A 5,985-nucleotide genomic window follows, 5' to 3' on the forward strand; every position below is an offset into this window, starting at 1 on the left:
CACACACACACACACACACACAGACACACACACACACACACACACACACACACACACACACTACATTCCCACAGAAAACAGCAGTGGAGATGAGCTGAACGAAAACCAATCATTGTATGACCTCTGCTTTTCCTGTTATTGTCAAAACTCAGTCATTCCTGATGTTGAAGAAGGGTTGCACAATTTGGGAAAAAATATAATTGTGATTTTTCATATAAATTGAGCATTCAAAATATGGAACTATTGCAATGGGCGTATCGTTTCCGACACGCGCTGTACGCGGTAGACCAATCACAACAGACTGGGCCTTCTGTCCAATCAGAGCAGAGCAGGTTCACGGAAAGGTGGGGTTTAGAGAGACTGAATCTCAGAACTGCTTCAAACGAATCGTTTTCAAAATGAGGTGATATTAAATGCATATTCTGAGAAAACGAAAGCGTTTTTTGACCTTGCATGCATGTAAACCTATTGTAGGAGACTCCCAAAACCATATTAGGAAGCTTAAAAATGGCATAATAGGGGCACTTTAAAGCTTCTCTTTGGCTGTCAACAGCCAGTTTACAAATTTTGTAAAGATGGTCTGCACATGTTGTGTTGTCAAACGCACAATAAAGCATGTCAAACTCAGAACAGATGCAGAGAATCGAGCTACTGAAAACACCGGATCATGAGCTGCTCACGTGTAAATGAACACAGTGCCGCACTTCACTCAGAAACAGATTTTTATTTGCTGCGATAAGCTATCTCACAATTTCAGTTTTATTTCAATTAATCATGCAGCCTTATGTCGAGCCACAAAAACCACACTGTGAAGATTGATACTGCGATGGGTGTTTTAGAGGCTAATCACAGAGACGGCACACATGAGAAGAACAGCTGAATAATGCCTTTGCGAGAGAGATTAAACACACAAACACACAGGCAGGGAGTGACGCTCTTATCTGTGGCCGGAGGAACTTACTGTGACCTGAACACACTATCTTGGCATAGTTAGAACATTATAGATTCCAAATATTCATTAATGGAATTATATATACTGTATTTAAAAAAAAATCCTGATTCTGTTAGAAATATCTAATTATTTATTATTAAAAACCCACTATTCAAATAATTAAATTCAGCAGGTAATGTGTCATATATTGGGGGCCATGGTTTAGTTTAACAGTTTTTGTAGTTAACTTTTTTTGTTAGTAAAACAAGTTTATTTTATTTATTTAATGATACATTTTTGGAAAAAAAAAAAAAAAAGTGTGTGTAGTTTCTTAAACACCATTCTTAAAAACCCGAACTGATTTTACTTTTTGTCAGCCAACTGAGAAAAAACAACAACTACTGTTACTCGAAATGAGGAAACTAAATAAAATAAAACTAAATACAAAAACTTATTTTACTTCAGCCAGCTGCCAAGAAAACATTTCTCTTTTTTATTTTAACTTGAAGTACTAAAATAACTGAAACTGAAAATAAAAATGAATAAAAACTATATACACAAATGTAAAAAATAATAATAAAAATGACAAAAACACAAATATATAAATATATTTGCATATATAATGTCATTAATGCAGTATATATATATTTATGATAAAGTAATGCAATAGACTTAAACTTACACTACATTATATATGTTTTAATCACTCAGAGAAAGATGATTTGAACAGTAAAGCCAGCGCCTGAGCTCAGGGCTGCAGTTTAACGCTGATGTGCTTCAGTCTGGTTGAGGTACGACACTCTCGTGTGTCTTTTTTCTCAGCAGAGATGTTGAAATAAAGCTGTACATCTTCAATCCTCACGCGCCCTTCATCCCGACAGCACAGAGAAACGGCCACAGCTGGAACGCAGCGTCCCAATCAAGCCGAAGGAGTGTAAAATGAAGACGACAGCCTCAGCAGAGCAGCGCCGCGGGCATCAGGAACCACTAACCACCTTCCTCCTGTCCTCGTCCTACAGACACTGCTGTAGATTAATGACCCGACCAGCGGCTTCATCAGTGAGCAGCATTCTCACACACACACACACACACACACACACATGCACACGCACACACAGACAGACAGACAGACAGACACACACACACAGACACAGACACAGACACACACACACACAGATACACACGCACACACAGACAGACAGACAGACAGACACACACACACACACACACACAGATACACACACACACATACACACAGACGCCTCGCTGAGACCCGCCGCCTCCCGCAGACACCTGCGCTGACCGGACGCTCACTTTATTACTTCTGACGGACCATCATTACTGTCTGCACAGATAATTGGATATTTAAACACAATACAGGAACAAGAGACATCGACTCCAAACACACACACACAGATACACACACACACATACACACAGACGCCTCGCTGAGACCCGCCGCCTCCCGCAGACACCTGCGCTGACCGGACGCTCACTTTATTACTTCTGACGGACCATCATTACTGTCTGCACAGATAATTGGATATTTAAACACAATACAGGAACAAGAGACATCGACTCCAAAAATATTAGACAGTGTGATGACAGAAATTAGTCAACTGAAGACTGGAGTAATGATGCTGAAAATTCAGCTTTGATCACAGCAATAAATTACATTTTAAGAATATATTCACATAGAAAACTGATATTTCACGATATTACAGCACTGTGTTAAAAAAAAACAGTTCCTGCCTTCAATTATGTTGAATAAATCTGGCTGTACAAGTCATTTCAGCAATTTATATTAAAAAAAAAATGAAGTTGAATCCCATATGACTTAAAATGGGTTTAATTATGTTGATTAAGTTAAGGTAATGGAAAAACATATATTGACATCACTTAATTTTTTTACAGTGTATTTTTACTGTATTTTGATCAAATACATGGGGCCTTGGAGAGCTGAATTATATATATATATATATATATAGGGTTGGTAAGAATTTTTTAATGTTTTTGAAAACAATTATATATATATATTAAATATATTCTATATATTGTATTGTTCATGTTATGAATCTAATCATTTAGATTGTTTACTTTGAATCTTTTTATAAAAGAAACAAATGTGATCTTTCATACATCAAATAAAAAAGTATTTAAAGTATTAGTAAATAAAGTATTTAAATAATATTTTTGAAATAAACTTTATTTATTGCATTGATTTATTTCATTTCCAAATACATTGTGACATAACAGACTTTTACTGACACATAAAATGACTTTTTATCAATATTTTTGCCCCTTTTTTCAAGCAAAACATCAGACAAAAGGACCATTGTTGGGTTTGAAAAGACAAAACAAACAAAAATAATAATACAAATGGTGGTGAAAACAAATGCATGAAGAAGAAAAGTGAAAGAGCCACACAGATACAGACTCTTGATCTGATGAAACAACATTCAGATATTTATAAGGAAAAAACAATAAGAAAGAGTACGAACAGGAAGAGACAGAAAGAAAGAGAGGAACAGGCCAGAAAAGACACTACAAAGACACTTGATTCATGTGGCATTTCTCTTCCGGTACAGTCTGTGTCTCACAGCAGTCCACTGCAAATATCCAGAACGAGGCGTTCACGTTCATATTTAGCTTCGGATGTCAGTGGGTTCAGCGTGAAAGCCTTACAAATCTGAAGGTCAGAGGACGTCTACTGTCTGCTCAGAGATATGAAGGCGATGCCTCGACCATCACGGCCAGGAGAACAGTTCTGGAGGAAACAATGGCTGTCAGCTTCATCATCTGAATCAATCACACAGCTGCAGAAATGTCAGACGCTGTCATGATCTGAGGATCGTCCTGACACGCGTTTCCTTCATTATCACGCAGCGGAGCGAGATCTCGAACGCTCGGGCTGATCTGCTCCGGCTTCTGAAGCGTCTATCACACTGAACCTGGATATGAAAATCTTCAAACAGCTGGATATATCAGGATATGAAAGTGATCTCTTGTATCAGATTGTGTGGTTTTACCACAGTACAGTGGCACCGTCTGACATGATGCAAACTGAACCCACTTAACAACAAAATATAGTACAAAAAACAACCAAATAACTAGATTTTTTACATTTTCTGAAGTTCTTGCCGGTAAAAATGTGGTGCCTCAATAGCTATGTTTCCATCCAAAGATGCGAATTTAACTTGTATGCAAAACTGGAATATCGCATAAAACATTTGCCAATAAAGCACCGTTTCCATCCAACGAGTCAAAGAGAACAAAAGTCACTTCTTGATAAACTGGCACTAAATATCTCTAAGAAAACGAGGAGAAGCCACTGAATATAATAATTTTCATATGTAATAAATTACTTGCGCTTCAGAGACAGCAGACGTAACACGATAAATGCGGTCATTGCTTTTAGAGGTGGATGCCTGCTGTTTGGAAACGCAGTCGTGTAAGACCGTAATTATACAGAAATACTTTGATGACAGACTTTCCTCAGGCATTTCAGAACGACCAGAACAACATATAGATGCTGTGAACGAGATCGGTCCGCTGGTTAGTCAAGTTATCCCGTCTCATAGCGCAAAGTCACATGACTTTTTCAATGCGCATCTTGGCATTTCCATCCAGCAGGTTTTTTATGCGATAATCCAAAATGCACATAAAAATAGGTGGATGGAAACATAGCTAATGTTAGCGTGTTTTGGGTGATGGTTGGGACATTGATGAGGTGTTCTGAGCTTTCACTAGTTTCCTTCTGTCTGCTGTGAAAAGAGTCTCAAGTCTCTGTGATGTTCTGCTCTCTGTGGCTCAGGTCTATGGAAGCCCATTTCTGCCACATATGAAAAAGAAATCCTGCTTTGGTAAATTATGACATCTAAGGTCAAATTATGAGATATTAAGTCATAATGAGATAAATCATAATTATGAAATGATGTCATAATTAAAATTATGAAATAAATGTTTGAAATTAAGAGATAAAAAGTCAAAATGATGAGATAACTATGAGATACTATGAGATTGATTATGAGATGCCAAGTCATAATGAGATAAATGTCAAAATGAGATAGTAAGTCATAATTATGAAAAAAAAAGTTTAAATTATGAGATGAAAACTCAATTATGACATAAATTTTTAAATCACGAAATAAAAACAATTTTGAGATAAAAAGTAGAAATTATGAAACATTTTTTTTATAGAATCTTGATAACAGTGAGATACTAAGTCATAATTATGATAAACATTTCAAATTGACATAAATCAATGAGATTTAAAAACACAATTAAGATAAAGTCATTAATTACGAGATAAAAAGTTGAAATGATGAGATAAAAAGCTATAATTATGACAAAAATTCTAATTTTGACAATTATATCTCATAATTGTCCAAATTTGACTTTTTGTCATAATTATGGCTTTAATTTAATTATGGCTAAGTCATAATGAGATAAATGTCAAAATGATGAGCCATAATTATGAGATAAAAAGTTAACATTATGAGATAAAAAAATAAATTCCGAGATAAAAAGTTGAAATAATGCAATAAAAATATTTGTGAGATAAAAAGTTGATAATTATGATAAAGTCAAAATTATGAGATAAAACGTTTTTTTTTTTGCAATTGAGATGTGTCATCATTTCAACTTTTTATTCCATAATAGTTTATATCATGATTTCGACTTTCTATGTCAATTTAAACTCTTTCAACTTTCCTCTCAAATAAAGGCAAAACAGGCCAAAAAATTAAGAAAAAGATTTTTTAACACTAAACTAACTACAAAGAGACTATATATCATCCCATAGCAGAGTATGACGGTGAAATCGAGTGGGTCTGTGTTTATATCAGTCTAGTGTTTGGGTGTGAATGCTCAGTCTTCAGTGCTGGAGAGCTCCGCTCAGTCTTTAGTTGTAGACGATTCTTTTGAATGTGAATGTCTTTCATTAGCACTGTGTTTCACTTCAGTAGAAGTGTGGCAGTTTGCCCGCTCTAGTTGGCATACAGCCACTGCGCCAGCTTCACACACATACACACACTCACTCACACACACACTCA

At 35.8% G+C, this 5,985-nt stretch overlaps 1 long non-coding RNA gene across 1 annotated transcript in view; it reads right to left on the reverse strand.

The window, feature by feature from the left end:
- Positions 1 to 5,985, reverse strand: part of LOC107691080 (uncharacterized) — a 9,438-nt gene that overhangs the window by 950 nt on the left and 2,503 nt on the right. The gene's annotated exons all lie outside the window — the stretch shown is intronic.

The sequence above is a fragment of the Sinocyclocheilus anshuiensis genome, unplaced genomic scaffold (genome assembly GCF_001515605.1).
Source record: "Sinocyclocheilus anshuiensis isolate Anshui unplaced genomic scaffold, SAMN03320099.WGS_v1.1 scaffold2739, whole genome shotgun sequence".
NCBI classification, from domain to species: domain Eukaryota; kingdom Metazoa; phylum Chordata; class Actinopteri; order Cypriniformes; family Cyprinidae; genus Sinocyclocheilus; species Sinocyclocheilus anshuiensis.